The sequence below is a fragment of the Drosophila obscura genome, unplaced genomic scaffold, assembly GCF_018151105.1.
Source record: "Drosophila obscura isolate BZ-5 IFL unplaced genomic scaffold, ASM1815110v1 contig_87, whole genome shotgun sequence".
In the NCBI taxonomy this organism is placed as follows: domain Eukaryota; kingdom Metazoa; phylum Arthropoda; class Insecta; order Diptera; family Drosophilidae; genus Drosophila; species Drosophila obscura.
Window position 1 is genome coordinate 926980 of NW_024542880.1, and position 24614 is coordinate 951593.

The 24614-nt window shown below is 37.1% G+C and overlaps 1 protein-coding gene and 1 pseudogene across 1 annotated transcript in view; both read right to left on the bottom strand.

Annotated features, from left to right (window-relative positions):
• LOC111078851 (putative ABC transporter ATP-binding protein BC_2655) overlaps positions 1 to 14418 on the bottom strand; it is a 63962-nt gene extending 49544 nt beyond the window's left edge. The window contains exon 1 of the mRNA XM_022373753.2: positions 14256 to 14418. The gene's annotated coding sequence lies outside the window, so the exon portion shown is untranslated. The remainder of the gene's footprint in view (positions 1 to 14255) is intronic.
• On the bottom strand, positions 1 to 24614 carry LOC121405240 (annotated as a pseudogene).

Here is a 24614-nt window from a genome sequence, read left to right on the forward strand (position 1 = left end):
TCATACTCTATTTGAATAAATAAATTATAAAAAATTACATAAAATTAAAGCCCAAAATACAAATAATATTAAATAAATTTTTAAATTATTATTATGCATAAAATATAAAGTTTGAGAATAACTTACTAATTTTTGGTACAAATCTTTTAACAACAATTTGACCATAGCTTAAAGGATAAAAAATTATCCCACAAGTTCTAATATATGTTATAAACCATATTGACCCTAAAAATACTGATGAATTATATATAAATAAAGATTTATTTAAATTGTACAACGTAGTAAAAGAAATTTAATACTCGAATAAACCCCCAAAAATACAAACAAATAAAGTCAATAATTTTATGTATAAAGGTAAACAAATTATATAAGGGCTAGGAAAAATTAATCAGTTTAGTACTCTAACACCGATAATTCTTATAATTAATATCCCTATTATCCCTCGCAATATAATTAAACTTTCATCGTTCAACATATTTAAACTTCCATAATTTAAATCACCTGTCATTGAATAATAAACTAAACAAAAAGAATAACTAACAGTTAACCCTGTAAAAAAAAAAAATAGAAAAAAATGAAAACAAATTAATGTTTCTCATTATAACAACTTCTAAAATTATATCCTTAGAATAAAACCCGGCCAAAAAAGGTATCCCACACAAAGCTAAATTAGAGACATTAAAACAAGCAAAAGTTAAAGGTATATGAATTCTTGAACCCCCTATTAAACGAATTTCCAGCGAATTATTCATATTATGAATAATAGCCCCAGCACATATAAATAATAAAGCTTTAAACACAGCATGTGTTAATAAATGAAACATAGCAAACTTATAAAACCCTATCGATAAAATTCTTATCATCAACCCTACTTGTCTCAAAGTTGACAAAGCAATAATTTTTTTAAATCAAATTCAAAATTATCCCCTAAACCAGCTATAAATATAGTCAAACCAGATAGTAATAAAAGTAATTGACCTATTCAAGAAGTTTTTAACAGAATATTAAAAGGAATTAAAAGATAAAAAAAAAAGCAGAAACTGGAGTAGGTGCAGCTATAGCAACTTCTAAATAAAAATTATAATTTTAACCTCCATAATTTAACATTCAAGCAATAGCTAATAACAAAGCAACATCTCCAATTCGATTTGATAAAGCTGTTAATATACCAGCATTAAAAGATTTAACATTTTGAAAATAAATAACTAAACAATAAGAAACTAATCCCAAACCATCCCAACTTAACAAAATTCTCACTAATTTAAGACTAATAATTAATATTATTTTATTAATATTTTCATCTCTTCTTATATAATATTTTCTATAAAAAAATTAATAACGAAGCAATTATAGAAACAAACACACATAAATAATAAGTGTCTGGTTTCCCAGCTTCAAATTCCCCAACAAATTCCTCGAATAATAGCCAGTGGCGCAAAATAACGTAATTTCACCTTTGTTTGCTATTTGCATTGCCCACTGCATATAAATATTGTATCCGCTTATAAATACTCAATCTAATAGCCTATGCAACCGTTCTTTCGTATCTTCGACTCGTACCTTTCTCCTTTACTTTACTATCTCGCTATATCACTCTCTCGATCTATCAGCTCTCTCGTTCTCTCGAACCCTCCCTCGCTCTCTATTTCGTAGCATCGCGTAGGGCACGGGCAATTCGGTCCGTCTGCCCTAACATGCCTTCGCAATGGTCATGATCTGGTCCAGCACTTGCATGCCTTTGCAATCTCTCGAACTTTTCTGCCTTCGCATATATACATACGCATATATTCGGTCAATAGGTGACACACGAATCGCGGGCTATATATGCATCTCGTTTGCAGCTTTCTTTCGCTATCGTTCTCTTCATCTATGCTGCTCTCTCGCATTCTTTCTCTCTATCTATTGCTCGTACTCGGGTCAGCAGCAGCCCGAGCTTCTATCGCTTATTTTGCTCTCTCTCTCTCTGCCACTTTCAGGAGGATTCTTACACAACTTCGCAGAATCCAAGTGCACCTTTACCAAGAGATCAACTCCAATTGAGTGATTCTAGCGTGCCTGCTGTGTTTGATGGAGCTCCGGCATCTTACGTGAATTCCCGTAGGAAGTTGGACATTGACACCGATGTTCCAACACCACTAGAACTAGCTTTGGAAACGGCTACTGATCAGCCTTTTTTCTCGTTTTTGGACTATTCGTCATTGTCGCGTCCCTGCAGAAGTTCAGGTTTGCCAACAGAAGCGCAGCTGTTTGAGGCTTTCGGACTGGCAGGATCTGCAGCTACATGGTCCAGAATCTTTCTCCAACGGTTGGGCAAAGATAAGTTGTCTTGGCATAAAGGTCTGACTGATATTTCTTCGCGTGGGTTTCTTTTGAATGATTTGAGGGAGCCCCCTCGTTTGGCATGTGGACCTCAATACCGATCATCCTTATACTTTGCGGGCCATCATCAATTCATCGCACCAAAGAGGACTCCAGCTCAGCTCACCAACACTTCAACTTTCATCAACGCGCACAAGCAGAGTCTTCGCGATGGATTTCGAGCTCAGTTTGCACTAAGTCCATCCCAATATTGGCCAATATCAGGCCACATTTTAATCTCTACTAATTCTACAACCGCATCTTTAATTACAGAGAGGCCTGCCGATCTCGCTGTGCTCTGTCTGGCGCTTTTGAATGGCGGCTCTCTCTCTTCGTTTCCTGGGCCTAGCGTTACATGCCTGATTTTGCGTCGATTAGAAGTTGCCTACTTGCTTCACATCTACTGGTTGCCATGGAAGGAAGTCTACATGTCGACTCTGCAGCTGCTTTCAAATCTCACTCCTAATCCTGGGTTGACAGTCTCTTGGCCCATAGCAAAGGTGCCGTGTTGCAGTGCTAAAATGGCATCAGGAGCTACATCGAATCAGCCACAAGCGACGGCTGTGAAACCCTTCAGCATCTGTTGAAAGTCAGGCTTTCAACGGGGGAGTATGTCTGGTTTCCCAGCTTCAAATTCCCCAACAAATTCCTCGAATAATAGCCAGTGGCGCAAAATAGCGTAATTTCACCTTTTTTTGCTATTTGCATTGCCCACTGCATATAAATATTGTATCCGCTTATAATTACTCAATCTAATAGCCTATGCAACCGTTCTTTCGTCTCTTCGACTCGTACCTTTCTCCTTTACTTTACTATCTCGCTATATCACTCTCTCGCTATATCACTCTCTCGATCTATCAGCTCTCTCGTTCTCTCGAACCCTCCCTCGCTCTCTATTTCGTAGCATCGCGTAGGGCACGGGCAATTCGGTCCGTCTGCCCTAACATGCCTTCGCAATGGTCATGATCTGGTCCAGCACTTGCATGCCTTTGCAATCTCTCGAACTTTTCTGCCTTCGCATATATACATACGCATACATTCGGTCAATAGGTGACACACGAATCGCGGGCTATATATGCATCTCGTTTACAGCTTTCTTTCGCTATCGTTCTCTTCATCTATGCTGCTCTCTCGCATTCTTTCTCTCTATCTATTGCTCGTACTCGGGTCAGCAGCAGCCCGAGCTTCTATCGCTTATTTTGCTCTCTCTCTCTCTCGCTTGCATTAGGGCACGGGCAATTCGGCCCGCCTGCCCTTTCACATTCTGTTATTGATCATCAGAACCGTCGGTCTTTATACCTTTAGCAATACGCGTACTGCCGCTACTAAACATTTATAAATTGATATTATAATAAACCTTCTCGGCTCCTTTATTAAAATTAGGCCCTTAAACAAATAGCTATTAAAAACGCTTAATAGCTTAACAATAAGCTTATTCAATCAAATAAAAAAGTCATCACAATTCTTATTGAATTTAATGAAACTAATTCAATTTCAATAAAATAAACTATATTATTTAATAAAAATATAAACTTAACAAAAAACATCTTAATCTAATAGAAATTAAATTAACAAATTTAATTCTACAAATTGATAAATATTTCACAATCTAAAATGAATACATTCATATCACTAACACCACAAATTAGTATTTTTGTTAAACTATTTAAATTATAATCATAATATACATGAATCTCTTTTTATAATTACAAGTTTAAAGGTATTCAACGTAAAACATTAATAAATATTAACGAATTTTACCTCCTCTAAAAGAATAAACCACTGAAAATAACTTACCATGTTGACTAAATGAATACAAATACAGGGCATAGGCAGCTCTAAAAAATGATAAAAAAGATAACATCATTATAGTTAACCATGGCCAAAAAACAATTCTATTCAATTAAGAAATTTCTCCTAACAAATTCAACAAAGGAGGAGCTGCTATATTAGCCGAACTTAACAAAAAGCATCATAATGTTATAGCAGGTATAACATTTAATAAACCCTTATTAATAAATATACTTCGTCTACCTAAACGCTCATAAGAAACATTAGCTAAACAAAATAAACCAGAAGAACACAAACCGTGAGCAATTTTTAATGTATAAGAACCACACAAACCTCAATTAGATATAGTTAAAAGGCATGCTAACACAATCCCCATATTGGCAACTGATAAATAAGAAATTAAAGATTTCAAACCAGTTTGACGTAAACAAACTTAACTTAACTTAACTGACCAGAACACCACCGACTAAACTAGCCCACACAAATCTATACTTTAAATTTATTAACTGTAAAAATTAAATAACTCGTAATAAACAATACCTCCCTAATTTGAACATACTCCATTTTTGCTGGGATACACTACTCGACAAAATCCAACTTTTTTTTCGTCAAGGATCCAAACCGACTTTTTCTGATAGATATGGGACTTTAAAATTTTTTAAAGAATAATTGTTTATTTTTCTATGGCAGAACTTTTTTTGAAGAATTTTTGAACTCTGGTATTTTTTCTAAAGCTTTTTTCAGAGGTAGCCCTTATTTTTTTCACATAACTCTAGTATCTTACGTCTGGTTGTAAAGAACTTTGCCATTTTGAAAAGATAATTAACGTCTACAAGGTAAGCTCAAACACTTTGTGATTTTAGCCTACGGTCTGGGAATATAAAGCATTGAAATGAAAAAATGATGATTTTTGTGTGGTATTTTTTACGAAATTTTGACTTTAAAAACTCAGGAAAAGTCGAAAAAACAATTTTTCTTGGCAAACATTTTTAATTGAAAAATGAAAATGAAAATCCATGTGTCAGTTCCGATATGCAGTGCACCTTACTGTTTGGTATAGGAGTAGGAAAAATTAAAGACGAGGAGAAAGTTAGGAGAAACATAAAGATTATTCAGACTAGAGACAAAAAATTTGGTTGCTGTACCCACGGAATTGGTGCTCGAATTAATTATTTAGCGGTAAGGCTGACTGATAATTTTTCCTTATTCCAGCCAAACTGCATAGGTCGAACGGAATATGCTTCTTTATGGAAATGATATGCACGTATTCCTGGTAGCCTATAGCTCAGGTCCACAAGAAAACTAATTCCAAGCGAAACAAGCATATCCGTCCCACAAGGAATACTAGAAAGCTTTTACTATGTCCACGAATAGCTACGTTCTCCACGCCGCTGTAAGACCTGGTTCACCTGTAGGCTTCTATTAAGAGCACGCCTGCTATTTCGTTACGTTAACATAGCAACAACGAACGGGAGCTGCTAAAGTCGTTTAGCTGTTATAGACTTTGTTTCTGTATTCTATGTGTTGGGTGCCATTATTTCTTATTTATTCTATTTAATATATCTATATATGTATCTGCATCATATAATGGTGGAGGGGCTGCTCAAATTACTGAGCGGGGTACGCGATGGCTTCCGGATTTTCTCTGGTCGGCTGGGGTTATTAGGAAGAGGCCGTCAGCTATGGTTCTCACTGGGTGCAAATAAACAAGAAAATAAGTTCCAACAAGAACGGAATAAGATAGATTAAAGAAAGAGGGGGTAGCGGTCAGGCGATGGTCGATCTTGGGCTGCATGTGCACAGCGGCACGGATGCCCACCCTACCATGATCCCTTATAGGCCAGCTTGTCGCCAGGGATCCCTCCCAAAATCGTTCGGGCCTCGGACTGCGGCATCCGGCACAGGCATGTGTCCAACCAAAAAGAGGTTTAATTCATGTTACTAACGCTATTTTTATTGACTAAATGAACAATTCCAACTTTCACCATGATACTTCATGTTCTATCTAGTTATGTATGTATATCTGTTCCTAATACTATTTCAGTCGTCGAAAATTCCCTAAGGTGCGAAAGGGTGATTATAAAGAAGAACAAAATGAATATGCAATACAATCTAATAAAATATATAATATACAGTAATATAGTAAGAGCCAAAACCCAAAAGTATTCAAATTAATTAAGGCTAACATCATATGGAAAAGAGTGTGTTTAAGTACGGGGTATCAAAGGTGTCTTCATGCCCATTCTCTCGGCCAAAAATAAGCTGCAACTGTTTTATTTCGGTTCCCTTTTAACGCCCGTGTGGATCGTATGTTCGAACTGTTCCTTGACCTTAACGGAGCTTTTTTTTCACGTCGCTCTCGTGCTCATAACACTCACTCTCACCCGCACAAGCCAATTCTCTTAGGCCAGGCAAAGTTATAGTGGATTCTAACTTACATGATCATACAACCGGTTAACCGGGTCCAGCGCCGAAAGATCTTTCGTCGATACTTAGGTTCCACCTGTAACTGCGAAAGAAAAACGTAAAGAGTAACGAGAGAGAGATAGTGAATTGAGCTTTGAGGGAGCTTTGAGGGAGCTTTTGGGGAGCTTAGCATTCTGCTGCCGTCAGAGCCGCTACACTGGGAGGTTATGATTTTTCTTGAATTTTCTTCTTTTTTTCTTAAATTTTCGTTAGTTAGCCTTGTTACCACACTTCGCACGTTTGGGGAGCTTAGCCATCTGATGCCGTCGGAGCCACTACTCTGGGAGGTTATTATTTTTTTTGAATTTTCTCCTTTTTTTCTTTAATTTGCGTTAATTCACCATGTTACCTCACTTCGCACGTTTTCCTTTTCGCCCCGTTACATATTTTCCCCAGGGAATATCTCCACTACTAATATAAGTTATAACAGGCTATAATTCCTAACCAATGCTCTTTCTTTTCTTTTTTGTTCTGCTCACATTCACTACCACACGCACAGACAAAAAAAAACGAAAAGGAACGTGTGAGTCGCTTCTGGGGACGCGACTCTACTAACACCCGTACTCAGTCAGTATATACATAATTGAGCGTATAGTTTTCAGAATTTTAGAATTAAAAAAAAAATTTCACATATTACATTTTTTTGCTACATCTGTTATCTACATCTACAATGTATATTCTACATCTAAAATGTAGATTATACATACATGTAGCATTTAGATTATATATCTTTTACGCTAGAGGGCGCTCGCGCACTGAACGTAGCAGAGTGTGCGAGCGAGAGACAGAATGAGTAGTGGGTCTCTTGCTAAAGTAGGCAGGGGAAGCAACTGAAAATTAATTTCTTCATTCTGGCTATAATTATGATCCGATCTGATTCAGACTCGGCAATCTGGTAGGTATGTGCATTTTCTACGATACTGCGTTTTTGTTTTTATCGTATCTTCAAAATAGTGCCTGCCACAGATTTTCTTTGTTTGTGGAGGCGGAAGGGTTCGGGGCGAAATTTTGAAATACACTTGTAGCAGTGTGATATTACATGAGTCTGAACACAAAATTTAGTCGCCCTCGCTCTTATAGATATTGCGATCTAGGCGCTCAACAAGACGGACAGACGGACAGACAGACATGGCTATATCGACTGGGCTATTGATGCTGATCAAGAATATATCTACTTTATGGGGTCGTTTCCTTCTCTGCGTTTCACACATCCACTTTTACCACAAATCTAATATACCCCTTAACTCTTCCTTGAGAACAGGTATAAAAAATAACAATATGAACTTGTTTCTAAGTTTACATATTATTTGAAAAAACGGACGAATTAAATTTTATTATACCCGTACTCAAAAAAGAGTTAAGTGGTATATTAGATTTGTGGTAAAAGTGGATGTGTGTAACGCAGAGAAGGAAACGTTTCCGACCTCATAAAGTATATATATTCTTGATCAGCAACAATAGCCGACTCGATATAGCCATCTGTCTGTCTGTCTGTCTGTCTGTCTGTCTCGATGAGCGCCTAGATCTCAGAGACTATAAGAGCTAGGGTAACCAAATTTGGTTTCCAGACTCATGTGATATCACACTGCTACAAGTGTATTTCAAAATTTCGCCCCGCCCCCAGAAAGGACGAAAATCTGTGGCAGGCACATTTTTAAAGATACGATAAAACGCATTATCGTAGAGAATGCCCATATCTACCAGACTGCCGAATCTGAATCAGATCGGATCACAATTATAGCCAGAATGAAGAAATTAATTTTCAGTCGCTTCCCCTGCCCCCTCCTGCAAACAACGCAACTCATTTTCCTTCTCGCTCGCACACTTTCCGCGTTCAGTGCGCCACCAACCCTTAGCGGAGGAGATGTAGAATCTAAATGGTACATGTATAATCTACATGTTAGATGTAGAATATACATTATATATGTAGATGTAGATAACAGATGAAGCAAAAAAATGTATAATGTAAAATATATTTTTTTTAATTCTAAATAATTATATGCTCAAAAATGTATATGCTGACTGAGTACGGGTATAAGTAGAGTCGCGTCCCCAGAAGCGACTCACACGTTCCTTCTTTTTTTTTTATTATTACGGGATTTTATTTATCGAATCTTCCCTATTAGAGACCTACGACAAGTATACAAATCTTAGCCTAATATATTTATTTAATTAATTACACTTAATTCCTTAGAGTACGTCCCTAGCTAAGTATTATTGCTGGGTGGGAAGGTTTCCTCGCCGGAGTCGTGTATGGCTAGTGTGCCAAGTTAAAGACTGCGCAAGTCTATTAGGATGGGCTTGAAGCTTGGTCTGGTACTTTGCTTTCACTTTGGCAATTTCATCTTTAACTGATCCTACATGTAAGTCTTTATGGATATTTTCTTACCCGATTTTGATTTTGTGGATTAAGCCATCCAACCAAACGCGCTCAGAAGCCTGGGCGACATCCACGAAAACAGCGGAGCAATACCTTCAAATGCATTTCTTATCTCAGAGGTTATACGGTTTACTTGTTCAATGGTTCCGTGTTTTTCGTGTGTTTTTCCAAATTGATGAGTTGGGATGGCACCGTTGATGTGTAGGTGTTGCTTGATACGATTCAGGATCAGCTTTTCAAATATCTTTGATAGGCAAGGCAGTAGGCTGATAGGTCTGATGATCCATTCATTGTAATGACTGATTTCCTCCATTCTTGAGGATAATAGCCCCATTTCATCATGCTGTTGAATATCACAGTAAGGAAATACACTGCACAGCTCGGCAATTCTATGATCATTTTAGGAGAGATGAAATTGTGGCCCGGAGCTTTCTTTTGCTTTGAGATTTGGTCTTTAATGACCCTTGTGACTTCTCCTGATTGGAATACGATAGGCGGAGTAGCTTCGGGATTGTTGGTTGGTGGGAGCACAAAGCTATTCGTTGCTGGGTGCGGTTTGAAGACGTTTTCTAGATGGACGGCAAATGTATTTGCCTTCTCTTTGTTGCTGCGAGCCCACTCTCCTGTTTGTGTACGCAAAGGTGATTCACTCTCGATTGGTGGGCATACGCCTGATTTTGCTTTCCACAGTGGGAATCGTTTGCTAGTTGGGGAGAGTTGCTCCATATAGGATATTTGAGCCCGTTTTTTTTCATCTTCTAGGGCTCTGCGTAGTAGGTGGTTGGCTATTTTTAGCCGTTCTTTCGATGCAGGTGATCTGTGTGCTTGCCACTCTCGGCGAAGCCTTCTTTTATCGCGTAGCAGCACTTCGATGTGCCTAGAAATACGACTGCTGTTGGAAAGTTTATTAGATGCTAATATTGGTGTTGAGTGTTTTGCCGCCAGTGACATTGAGGAAACCAATGCTTTGACTGACCTATCAATGTCATCTTTACAATTAATTTTTGGGCAGCTATCAATATGAGAGCTTATGTACTTCCTGTATTTGAGCCAATCTGTTTTGCTAGAAGTTAGAAAGTGTGGGCGTTCCGAAAGCTGTGGATGGTCGTGATCCGATGATAGATCTGTTAAGTGATCTACATTAATCTGAGCTTGCAGCACCCTTCGTGTAACTGCAAAATCAATCAAGTCGGGTTGCTTGTTTGGATCTGTGGGCCAATATGTGGGCTTGCCCGGAGAGATAAAGTCTAGCTTGTTTCGTGGGGTTATTATAGCGTTATATAGTTGTCTTCCTTTCGGGTTGGTAAGTCTAGATCCCCAATGGGTGTGCTTGGCATTGTAGTCACCAGCTGCTATAAATCGGTCACCTAGTAGGTCGAAGAATGTTACAAATTCTGTTTCGGAAATGCAGAAGCGTGGTGGGCAGTATACTGCGGCTAGGTTTAGGTAGCCGCTCTGAAAATCAATATGAATTGCTGTTGCCTGTAGATAAGGTGTAGCAAATGAAGGCAATGGATAATGCCTAATGCGATTCTTGATCAGAACGCCAGTACCTCCATGTGCCTTACCATCGGGATGATTTGTCGCATAGAAGTTATAGCCATCGAGGTGAAAATAGTTTTTATTTGTTAGGTGAGTCTCTGATATGAGCATGGCGTCAATGTCGTGTTGAGCGAGGAACTGTAAGAGCTCGCATTTGTGCTGCGAAATGCCATTTGCATTCCAGAAACATATATTTAGACAGGACATTTAAACGGATTTCTGTTTGGTTAGGAGCTCCAGGAGGAGATTTTGGTTGCGCATAAGCTCATGCATCGTTTGTTGTATTGGTACCATTGTGTTTGTTATAGTTATCAGCATTGACTCAATTCCACTAGGCAATTGGGATGGATAAGCAGGGGTATGTTGGGCAGAGATTTCTGGGATCTGATTTGATGCCTGATTCTGCATTATTCCATCTGTGGTTGGTTGAAGTGTCGGCTTAGAGACTGAGGCGTACGACCCGTTGTTGTAACTTAGTCGTAGTTGATGGTATATATGGTAAGTTTTATCGGACGACCGGGTTTCGAGCTGCAGTTATTTGTTGTTTTAGGCGATTTTTGAATTCTTTATAGACAGGACAACCTCTATAGTTGGCAGTATGGTTTCCCCCACAGTTGCACCATTTTTGGCAGATGGATCCTCCTTATTTACGGGGCAGGCCTCAGTGAGATGAACATCACCACAGGCAACGCAGACTGCCCGTATAGTGCAATAGGTTTTCGTGTGTCCATATTCCTGGCAATTTGTGCATTGGACCGAACCATTTCGTTTGTGTGGTTCCTCAACGGTGATCCTACGGTGCAGTAGATATTGAAGCTTGTATATTGGCTGAACTTCATTTTTACTTATATGCATACTTTCAGGTGTCAGTTCTACTTTGAACATTGGCTGGGGAATTTTATTTCTATTTATTATGTTCATAGCCATTTTGACTTCGAAGCCCTTATCGTTAAGTCCATCTATTATCTCATTGATTGGGACTATTGGTTCGATTCTTTTGATAACCACTTTTAATCCTTTGCTACTTTTAAGTTGGTAGGTGCAGTAATTCATTTTTTTAATTTTCGAGGTATTTCGCAACTGATCGATAGTTTTGTTCGTCATTGACTTGTATTTTTGTTTTATTTATGTTACCCCTTTTTATGGACGTGACATAGAATGTGTTTGCGCCGATTGTATCAGTTATTTTTTTGACCAGCTCAGCACAGTTTGCCTGTCGAACATAAATAGGTGGCGGTCTTAATTTTTTGGCCTTGGGTGTTTGGGCGATCTCATCTTCATTTGGGACACTTAGTATCGCAAATCTATTGTTTGCTAGTGCCTTATGTGGCACAGTGTTCTCGGTTATTTTAGTTATTTTAGCTGCATTGTTGTTCTTCACATTTTGTGGGCTCAATTTTCTTTTGATTTGCACATAGCGATCGAGCCCAGTCTGAATTAACGCTCCGTTAGCATTTTTTGAACTTATTGGTTGGGAGAGGTGGGGCTTGTCGCAGTGGGTCGACAGTATCGGGCGCTGAGCAATTGCAGTGCTCTTAAACGTTGACATTTGTTCTTTTCTATTATTACTATTAATCTTTATTACACGATTGGATGGAATTCATGGGCAGCACGATCACTAGTACCCATGCCTACCCCGAGCGCTTTTTCGCGAATTAATTTAACGGTTAACGGTTGATCACCACAAGGTGATCATGGAAAATCTTATACATGGGCGTCATACTAATGCCCAAGGATACCTTAATCTCACGGTATGTGACATGACGATATTGCTTAATCATTTTCCGCACAGCATCGAACATTATAATTTGTGGGACAAAAATTAATTTTAAGCTACCTTCACGAAGATGTGATGGGGGGGATGAATCGGTGTAGGAAGAGTGAGAATTAGTAGTTTAATGAGTTTGTCGTTTGTTGTTTTCGGTCTTTTTGCTTGTATACTGTTTTTGTCCGCGGGTAACGGGTCAGCGATTTTATTTGTGATTGCTTTTGTGGTTGGTTTTATAAAAGTTCGATTTTTTGATAATTAGTAGTGTTGTTGTTCTTTTCACTGATAGGTTTTCTTTTGTTAATTTCAGTTGAAGTTAATTTTGGGTTTGTTATTTGGCTTGCGTTGCTTGCTACGTCAGCATATGAGCGGGCAGTAGTTTAATTGGGATAATGATTTAATGAATTGTAGGTCAGCTTGGCTTTCTTATAGGTGCATTTGGTCTGACACTGAGTCTTTAGAATTTTTTTTTGCTTGATAAACTTTGAGCATTTTTTGCTGGAGGCAGAAGCAACTCCTTCGCAGTTGATCTACTGAAGACATGTACATTGTACAATTGCTTTCGTGTGTGGGCAAGTTGAAGTTGGAGCATATGAGCTGTTTGGTGCAGTGTTTAATGTTCTGTCAAAAGATTTTTCAGTTCTTGCACCGTATTGGATTTGGAGTATAAGGTCGTATTTTATTTTTTAAGCTAAAATTCGTTAACCAAACCTAAAACATGAAAAAATAGATTTCAAAATTTAAAAATTTTGGTATTACTTTATTTTTCTTGGATGGTGTTTGGTTACGCAGCCAAATAGTGGACAAATGCATAGATTATAGCAGTGGTGCAGCAGTAGAGTAAATCCTTATTATTGTTCGTTGTTTGCACTGCCCACTGTACTAAATTGTCATCTACCTACAAACTCATGCACGCATTAATGCTCCCGCACGGCAGCAGCCTATGCATCCGTTCTCTTTCGCCTCTTCATCTCGCGCCTTTCTTTCTTTCCTTTGCTTTGCTAATACTCTCTCGATCTGTCGCTCTCTCGCTCTCATTAAGGCACAGGCAATTCGGCCGCCTGCCCTTTGATTCAGTCTGGATCTAGCAACCACTGCACATCGTCTTGGAATCGAGCTATTCAATCCGACACCGTCTTGTACCGACCCCCGCGTCTACAATCGGACCCCGTCTTGAATCCAGCTAACTCTCCAACCGACTCGTCGTCAACCGAACTCGAACCTTTCGCTATCCCTTTGACTCTGTATCGCCTTCTATACTGTTTACAACAATAAACCATATTTAATCTGAACAACCATCGTCTCGTTAATAAAAATATCGCAAAACTACGCCATTGAAAAAGCTGAGTAGCTCAACAGCCACAATTTTAAAGATACGCTAAAACTAAAAACGCAGTATCGTAGACAATTAACATATCTACCAGATTGCCGAAAAAATTCAATCAAAATGAAAAATATATTGACTGACTGAGTACGGGTGTAAGTAGAGTCGCGTTCCCAGAAGCGACTCGCACGTTCCTTCTCGTTTTTTGAAAAAGTGCTCCTATTTTTCACATAACTGAAGTATCTTATATCTGGTTGCATAGAACTTTGCAGTTCTGAAAAGCTGACAAATGCAGCTATAAGTCCGACCCAGGCGCTTTATATCTGCAGCTTAACGTCTGGAAGATATTAAGTTTTCCAATTCAAATTTCATAATTTGTTTGCGGTATTTTTTCCCGAAATTTTGACTTTAAAAACTGGGAAAGGTTGAAAAAAAATAAACATAAATAAAGTACTACAAATATTTTTACATTTCGAAATCTATCAGAAAAAGTCATTTTGGTCCACAGCGCAAAAAACAAGTTCAATATTGTTGAGTAGTGTAATCATTAAAAAATCAATTGTTCCTGTTGGCTAGTATATTCCTGTAAGAAAGTGCATCAGAAGCAAGACATTACATTATCATACCAGAAAATGTAGCCGGGTTGACAATATGGCAGATGTTTTGGATTCGCCAATCATATCCTTAAGTGTTGGCCACAAAGGAGGTAGCCCAAAAAATTTGTGCGAAGATGATACAGATGAAGAATATGGTGCCGATGATGGAATTGATACCTTTGAAATAGATTTAGAGGAAGAGATACCAGACGAAATTGAAAACTAAAATAAATGAAGAAAGAAATATTATAAGCTTCAATTTTGTAGTTTTTACAAAAATGTCACAACATTTATTTTCAGCGTTTTTACAATGGATCACAAATATATAGCTGAAGTAAATTTTATTTTTTTTAAGCATTGTATAAGCATGTCTTACTAAATGTAATGGAAATTAAAATTTTTGACAAATATTTAATTAAAAATTAATTTTTACCCACTGTGCGGGTATTCAAATTAAAAAACAAACAAAACTAAAATTTTATTTAACTTCATATTATACACGAAAAAAAAATTTCAAGTCAATATCTTAAAACCTAGAGTTTATGCACCAAAAGCGTTCTTTTTACACATAGTTCACCGTAAAGACAAAATGTTTTGAAAGCAATATTTGTTTTATATTTATGAAAATAATTTAAAATATATATGGATATTATTGTCTTTCATATAATGCTGCATTAATTAGATTCTATTTGTCTTCATTATTTAAATATTTCATTTGGTTTTTTGTTCTCATATCGCAATTTTTGCTTCGTGTGTGCTGGCAAAATATCAAATTGATATAATTTTCGAGGGGTGTAGAAACATACCAGCCATACAAGCAAATACCTTTGGATACTTTTCTAATATATACCAACCTTTTTGGTGTTTATCTGAATACTGCCACTAACCATACAGTATATAGATTTGCCGTTCATACATCGAAAGTGGCGTAGCTGAGGTTTCAGCGTACGGTCATAGGTCTTCGGCTCTGGGACCAACGGCGTTTGGCCGCATGTACATATGTGTGTACGTGTAACACTCCAAAATATATGGTTGTATGCATGAAATAATTTTTAGCTGCCGAAACCGTTTTTCCTGAGTTTTTAAAGTCAAAATTTCGTAAAAAATACCGCACAAAAATCATCATTTTTGCATTTCAATGCTTTATACTTCCCAGACGGTAAGTTGAAATCACAAAGTGTTTAGGCTCAACTTCTAGGTGTTTTAATTATCTTTTCAAAATAGCAAAGTTCTTTACAACCAGACGTAAGATACTAGGGTTATGTGAAAAAAACAATCGCTACCTCTGAAAAAAGGTTAAAAAAAAATCCAAGTTTTTAAAAATTCTTTAAAAACAAAAAAGTTCTGCCATAGAAAAAAAAAATATCATCAAACCATTTCTAAGCCCCAAATCTTTAAGAAAGAGTTCGTTTTGTTCCTTGAGGAAAAAATCGTGCTGACTAGTGTCATTAAATGCCAAAATAAGCTAAAAAATTGCATTGGCTATTAAACAAAACGAGAAGGAACATGTGAGTCGTTTCTGGGGACGCGACTCTACTTATACCCGTACTCAGTCAGTATATACATTTTTGAGCTTATAATTTTTTTTAATTTTAAAATTAAAAATAAAAATTTTACATTTTACATTAATTTGGCTACATCTGTTATCTACATCTACAATGTATATTTTGCATCTAACATGTAGATTATAGATGTACCATTCATATTCTACATCGCCTCCGCTAGGGGTTGTTCGCGCACTGAACGCGGCAGAGTGTGCGAGCGAGAAAGAGATAGGTAGCGGATCTCTTGCAGGAGAAAATTTCTTCATTGTGGCTATAATTATGATCCGATCTGATTCAGATTCGGCAATCTGCTAGATATGTGCATTCTCTCAGATTCGGCAATCTGGTAGATGTGGGCATTCTCTACTATACTGCGTTTTTAGTTTTATCGTATCTTTAAAATTGTGCCTGTCACAGATTTTCGTCCTTTGTGGGGTCGGAAAAGGGCGGGCCGAAATTTTGAAATACACTACAATTTTTGAAGCTATCTTTTCAAAATAGCAAAGTTCTTTACAACCAGACGTAAGATACTAGAGCTATGTGAAAAAAATAAGCGCTACCTCTGAAAAAAGCTTTAAAAAAAAATACCAGTTTTCAAAAATTCTTCAAAAAAAAAGTCTGCCATAGAAAAAAAAAAATTATCATCAAACCATTTCTAAGCCCCAAATCTTTAAGAAAAAGTTCGTTTTGTTCCTTGAGGAAAAATCGTGTTGACTAGTGTAATCTCTAGATCCAGGCGCTCAACAAGACGGACGGACGGACGGACAGACAGACATGGCTATATCGACTCGGCTATTGATGCTGATCAAGAATATATAAACTTTATGGGGTCGGAAACGTTTCCTTCTCTGCGTTACACACATCCACTTTTACCACAAATCTAATATACCCCTTAACTCTTTTTTGAGTACGGGTATAAAAAAGCAAACCACCCCTACGTAGCAAAGTCTTGCTCAACAAGGCAATGATTATTCCCATATGGACATATGCCATTCAAGTATGGGGATGTGCAGCGAAAACACATCTTAACAAAATAAGAGTAATGCAAGCGAAGACCCTTAGGGCGATGGTAGGTGCTCCTTTGGTTTGTACGGACCACTATGCTTGAAACAGATCTCCACATCCCAAAAATCGTGGATCAATTAAACCATCACAGCAGCCGATATAATGATCGGCTGTCGAATCACCCAAATGAAGCAGCCATAGGACTACAACACCGTCAAATCCCACGTAGACTTAAACGTCTACACCCATCAAACAAAAATGTAGAAAAATTTGTTAAACAAAAATTTTGATTTATTAGAAAATCTATATTATAAATTTGTAGAAAAAAACTGTGTGTAAGCGGCTATCTCCGTAACGCGTGCACCAAATTGCATGCTGTTTTTTTTAAATGATAGCCAGAGAATGTGGCCTGGTTTGCAAAAACAAATTTGTACTTTTCTATAAAAGTTTTATTTGTGATTGCTTTTGTGGTTGGTTTTATAAAAGTTCGATTTTTTGATAATTAGTAGTGTTGTTGTTCTTTTCACTGATAGGTTTTCTTTTGTTCATTTCAGTTGAAGTTAATTTTGGGTTTGTTATTTGGCTTGCGTTGCTTGCTACGTCAGCATATGAGCGGGCAGTAGTTTAATTGGGATAATGATTTAATGAATTGTAGGTCAGCTTGGCTTTCTTATAGGTGCATTTGGTCTGACACTGAGTCTTTAGAATTTTTTTTTGCTTGATAAACTTTGAGCATTTTTTGCTGGAGGCAGAAGCAACTCCTTCGCAGTTGATCTACTGAAGACATGTACATTGTACAATTGCTTTCGTGTGTGGGCAAGTTGCAGTTGGAGCATATGAGCTGTTTGGTGCAGTGTTTAATGTTCTGTCAAAAGATTTTTCAGTTCTTGCACCGTATTGGATTTGGAGTATAAGGTCGTAATTTATTTTTTAAGCTAAAATTCGTTAACCAAACCTAAAACATGAAAAAATAGATTTCAAAATTTAAAAATTTTGGTATTACTTTATTTTTCTTGGATGGTGTTTGGTTACGCAGCCAAATAGTGGACAAATGCATAGATTATAGCAGTGGTGCAGCAGTAGAGTAAATCCTTATTATTGTTCGTTGTTTGCACTGCCCACTGTACTAAATTGTCATCTACCTACAAACTCATGCACGCATTAATGCTCCCGCACGGCAGCAGCCTATGCATCCGTTCTCTTTCGCCTCTTCATCTCGCGCCTTTCTTTCTTTCCTTTGCTTTGCTAATACTCTCTCGATCTGTCGCTCTCTCGCTCTCATTAAGGCACAGGCAATTCGGCCGCCTGCCCTTTGATTCAGTCTGGATCTAGCAACCACTGCACATCGTCTTGGAATCGAGCTATTCAATCCGACACCGTCTTGTACCGACCCCCGCGTCTACAATCGGACCCCGTCTTGAATCCAGCTAACTCTCCAACCGACTCGTCGTCAACCGAACTCGAACCTTTCGCTATCCCTTTGACTCTGTATCGCCTTCTATACTGTTTACAACAATAAACCATATTTAATCTGAACAACCATCGTCTCGTTAATAAAAATATCGCAAAACTACGCCATTGAAAAAGCTGAGTAGCTCAACAGCCACAATTTTAAAGATACGCTAAAACTAAAAACGCAGTATCGTAGACAATTAACATATCTACCAGATTGCCGAAAAAATTCAATCAAAATGAAAAATATATTGACTGACTGAGTACGGGTATAAGTAGAGTCGCGTTCCCAGAAGCGACTCGCACGTTCCTTCTCGTTTTTTGAAAAAGTGCTCCTATTTTTCACATAACTGAAGTATCTTATATCTGGTTGCATAGAACTTTGCAGTTCTGAAAAGCTGACAAATGCAGCTATAAGTCCGACCCAGGCGCTTTATATCTGCAGCTTAACGTCTGGAAGATATTAAGTTTTCCAATTCAAATTTCATAATTTGTTTGCGGTATTTTTTCCCGAAATTTTGACTTTAAAAACTCGGGAAAGGTTGAAAAAAAAATAAACATAAATAAAGTACTAAAAATATTTTTACATTTCGAAATCTATCAGAAAAAGTCATTTTGGTACACAGCGCAAAAAAAAAGTTCAATATTGTTGAGTAGTGTAATCATTAAAAAATCAATTGTTCCTGTTGGCTATTATATTCCTGGAAGAAAGTGCATCAGAAGCAAGACATTAACATTTCAAGGCTGACGGAAAATATCATACCAGAAAATGTAGCCGGGTTGACAATATGGCAGATTTTTTGGATTCGCCAATCATATCCTTAAGTGTTGGCCACAAAGGAGGTAGCCCAAAAAATTTGTGCGAAGATGATACAGATGAAGAATATGGTGCCGATGATGGAATTGATACCTTTGAAATAGATTTAGAGGAAGAGATACCAGACGAAATTGAAAACTAAAATAAATGAAGAAAGAAATATTATAAGCTTCAATTTTGTAGTTTTTACAAAAATGTCACAACATTTATTTTCAGCGTTTTTACAAAGGATCACAAATATATAGCTGAAGTAAATTTTATTTTTTTTAAGCATTGTATAAGCATGTCTTACTAAATGTAATGGAAATTAAAATTTTTGACAAAAATTTAATTAAAAATTAATTTTTACCCACTGTGCGGGTATTCAAATTAAAAAACAAACAAAACTAAAATTTTATTTAACTTCATATTATACACGAAAAAAAAATTTCAAGTCAATATCTTAAAACCTAGAGTTTATGCACCAAAAGCGTTCTTTTTACACATAGTTCACCGTAAAGACAAAATGTTTTGAAAGCAATATTTGTTTTATATTTATGAAAATAATTTAAAATATATATGGATATTATTGTCTTTCATATAATGCTGCATTAATTAGATTCTATTTGTCTTCATTATTTAAATATTTCATTTGGTTTTTTGTTCTCATATCGCAATTTTTGCTTCGTGTGTGCTGGCAAAAAATATATCAAATTGATATAATTTTCGAGGGGTGTAGAAACATACCAGCCATACAAGCAAATACCTTTGGATACTTTTCTAATATATACCAACCTTTTTGTTGTTTATCTGAATACTGCCACTAACCATACAGTATATAGATTTGCCGTTCATACATCGAAAGTGGCGTAGCTGAGGTTTCAGCGTACGGTCATAGGTCTTCGGCTCTGGGACCAACGGCGTTTGGCCGCATGTACATATGTGTGTACGTGTAACACTCCAAAATATATGGTTGTATGCATGAAATAATTTTTAGCTGCCGAAACCGTTTTTCCTGAGTTTTTAAAGTCAAAATTTCGTAAAAAATACCGCACAAAAATCATCATTTTTGCATTTCAATGCTTTATATTTCCCAGACGGTAAGTTGAAATCACAAAGTGTTTAGGCTCAACTTCTAGGTGTTTTAATTATCTTTTCAAAATAGCAAAGTTCTTTACAACCAGACGTAAGATACTAGGGTTATGTGAAAAAAACAATCGCTACCTCTGAAAAAAGGTTAAAAAAAATCCAGGTTTTTAAAAATTCTTTAAAAACAAAAAAGTTCTGCCATAGAAAAAAAAAATATCATCAAGCCATTTCTAAGCCCCAAATCTTTAAGAAAGAGTTCGTTTTGTTCCTTGAGGAAAAATCGTGTTGACTAGTGTCATTAAATGCCAAAATAAGCTAAAAAATTGCATTGGCTATTAAACAAAACGAGAAGGAACGTGTGAGTCGTTTCTGGGGACGCGACTCTACTTATACCCGTACTCAGTCAGTATATACATTTTTGAGCTTATAATTTTTTTAAATTTTAAAATTAAAAATAAAAATTTTACATTTTACATTAATTTGGCTACATCTGTTATCCACATCTACAATGTATATTTTACATCTAAAATGTAGATTATAGATGTACCATTCATATTCTACATCGCCTCCGCTAGGGGTTGTTCGCGCACTGAACGCGGCAGAGTGTGCGAGCGAGAAAGAGATAGGTAGCGGATCTCTTGCAGGAGAAAATTTCTTCATTGTGGCTATAATTATGATCCGATCTGATTCAGATTCGGCAATCTGCTAGATATGTGCATTCTCTCAGATTCGGCAATCTTGTAGATGTGGGCATTCTCTACTATACTGCGTTTTTAGTTTTATCGTATCTTTAAAATTGTGCCTGTCACAGATTTTCCTCCTTTGTGGGGTCGGAAAAGGGCGGGCCGAAATTTTGAAATACACTACAATTTTTGAAGCTATCTTTTCAAAATAGCAAAGTTCTTTACAACCAGACGTAAGATACTAGAGCTATGTGAAAAAAATAAGCGCTACCTCTGAAAAAAGCTTTAAAAAAAATACCAGTTTTCAAAAATTCTTCAAAAAAAAGTTCTGCCATAGAAAAAAAAAATTATCATCAAACCATTTCTAAGCCCCAAATCTTTAAGAAAAAGTTCGTTTTGTTCCTTGAGGAAAAATCGTGTTGACTAGTGTAATCTCTAGATCCAGGCGCTCAACAAGACGGACGGACGGACGGACAGACAGACATGGCTATATCGACTCGGCTATTGATGCTGATCAAGAATATATATACTTTATGGGGTCGGAAACGTTTCCTTCTCTGCGTTACACACATCCACTTTTACCACAAATCTAATATACCCCTAACTCTTTTTTGAGTACGGGTATAAAAAAGCAAACCACCCCTACGTAGCAAAGTCTTGCTCAAAAAGGCAATGATTATTCCCATATGGACATATGCCATTCAAGTATGGGGATGTGCAGCGAAAACACATCTTAACAAAATAAGAGTAATGAAAGCGAAGACCCTTAGGGCGATGGTAGGTGCTCCTTTGGTTTGTACGGACCACTATGCTTGAAACAGATCTCCACATCCCAAAAATCGTGGATCAATTAAACCATCACAGCAGCCGATATAATGATCGGCTGTCGAATCACCCAAATGAAGCAGCCATAGGACTACAACACCGTCAAATCCCACGTAGACTTAAACGTCTACACCCATCAAACAAAAATGTAGAAAAATTTGTTAAACAAAAATTTTGTTTTAGTAGAAAATCTTTATTATAAATTTGTAGAAAAAAACTGTGTGTAAGCGGCTATCTCCGTAACGCGTGCACCAAATTGCATGCTGTTTTTTTTAAATGATAGCCAGAGAATGTGGCCTGGTTTGCAAAAACAAATTTGTACTTTTCTATAAAAGTTCCTCGAAAATTAATCAACATTTTTTGTTGGTCTAAAAATGTATGTACATTTTTTGTTGGTCTAAAAATGTATGTTTGAACGGCTATTTCATTTCATTTTGTGTCATTCTGTAGAACAGAACATTTTATGATAGATTTTGTTTTTATACCTTTTTGTATGAAAAATTGTTTTCTGAAAATAATCGCAATTTGTGTAAGTATATTTGTTGCTTTTGATTACACTACTCGACAAAATCGACCTTTTTTTCCTCAAGGATCCAACCCGACTTTTTCTGATAGATATGGGGCTTTAAATTTTTTTAAAGAATTATGGTTTTTTATATGTGTATAGGTGCATTAATTTGGCGTCGTTTGGCCGCTTGAACCTAAAATGGTTTTTCGTTTTGTTTTCAGGGCTGATGTAGCAACCTGAGCTGACTTGCCGCAACATAAATGGGCAGAGTGGGTGGGGGTGGACAATTAATACATATATACAATACATATATAAAAATAAAAGATGTTAATTGTTTGATTTATTTGAAATTGCACATTAACATATACATTGTAATGTGCGGAATTAAGAGGTGTGAGATAGTAAGTACCGATGTTTCTGGTTAATACAATCTAGATGGTCATACACCGATGGTATAGCAGGATTTCGGAATGTGTACCTCTAGCTATGCTCTAACTAGCTCGCCGGAATGTCGTGGGATCTTTCCTACTCCCCTATGTGCCATACAAACACATTTGCACAGATGTTTTAGGTACACGTGATTCAACGTTCAGAAGGAACACTCAAACTAAAACAATAAAAGCTTGGAAATGTCAATTAATGGATTACACTAGTCAACACTAGAATTAGGCTGTAGCCCAAAATAACTTTTTATACCCGTACTCAAAAAAGAGTTAAGGGGTATATTAGATTTGTGGTAAAAGTGGATGTGTGCAACGCAGAGAAGGAAACGTTTCCGACCCCATAAAGTATATATATTCTTGATCAGCATCAATAGCCGAGTCGATATAGCCATGTCCGTCTGTCCGTCCGTCCGTCCGTCTGTCCGTCTGTCCGTCTTGATGAGCGCCTAGATCTGAGAGACTATAAGAGCTAGAGAAACCAAATTTGGTTTCCAGCCTCATGTGATATCACACTGCTACAAGTGTATTTCAAAATTTCGCCCCGCCCCCTTCCGCCCCCACAAAGGACGAAAATCTGTGGCAGGCACATTTTTAAAGATACGATAAAACTAAAAACGCAGTATCGTAGAAAATGCCCATATCTACCAGATTTCCGAATCTGAACTAGATCGGATTATAATTATAGCCAGAATGAAGAAATTAATTTTCTGTTGGTTCCCTCTCCTTCTCCAGCGCTGCTGACGCTACTGATTCTCTTTCTCGCTCGCACACTCTGCCGCGTTCAGTGCGCGAGCAACCCCTAGCGGAGGAGATGTAGAATCTAAATGGAGCATGTACAATCTACATGTTAGATGTAGAATAGACATTGTATATGTAGATGTAGATAGCAGATGTAGCAAAAAAATGTAAAATGTAAAATTTTTTTTTTTTAATTCTAAAATTCTAAAAAATCATATGCTCTAAAATGTATATACTGACTGAGTACGGGTATAAGTAGAGTCGCGTCCCCAGAAGCGACTCGCACGTTCCTTCTCGTTCTTATAGATTTCGGGGTTTAAAATTTTGTAACGAATTGTGGTTTTATTTTATGGTGTAGTTTTTTTTTAAGAATTTTTTAAAAGCTGGTATTTTTTTCATGTTTTTTTTCAGAGGTAGTGCTTCTATATTTTACATAACTTCAGTATCTTATATCTGGTTGCAGTTTTAGTTTTATCGTATCTTTAAAATTGTGCCTGCCACAGATTTTCATCCTTTGTGTGGGCGGAAGGGGGAGGAAGGGGGCGGGGCAAAATTTTGAAATACACTTGTAGCAGTGTGATATCACATGAGTCTGGAAACCAAATTTGGTTTCTCTAGCTCTTATAGTCTCTGAGATCCAGGCGCTCATCAAGACGGACAGACGGACGGACAGACGGACATGGCTATATAGACTTGGCTATTGATGCTGATCAAGAATATATATACTTTATGGGGTCGGAAACGTTTCCTTCTCTGCGTTGCACACATCCACTTTTACCACAAATCTAATATACCCCTTAACTCTTTTTTGAGTACGGGTATAAAAACATAGTTCTTTAAAAAATTTTAAACCCCGAAATGTATAAGAATCTAAATTTTGGGCCACAGCCTAATTCTAGTGTTGACTAGTGTAATCCATGTTCTTGTCCTATTCATATTACGCTATAATTTGTTAGTTTAACTGCTCATAGTTGAACCTTATAAAATAAATACAAAATCCAATATAGTAATATTTGAGTGAATCTGTGAAAGCATATACATAATAAGACACGTGCAAAAGAGAGCATAGTTCTGGTGACCGGAATCGATCCGCTGTGTTTGAAAGAAGATAAGAGGTAGTTAAATGTTCCATAAGTGAAACCGTTCTAACCGTCTCGTATGCTAGGGCTGGAAGTCCAACTTGTTTTCTCCATAGTGATTGTTACCCGACTCACCGAAAACGGGAACAGCAAAGTCCATCGACCGTTCTGGTAGCGTGGGAGAGACCTCGGATCTCCCCAGGAACACCAGGAACCTTACATATCAT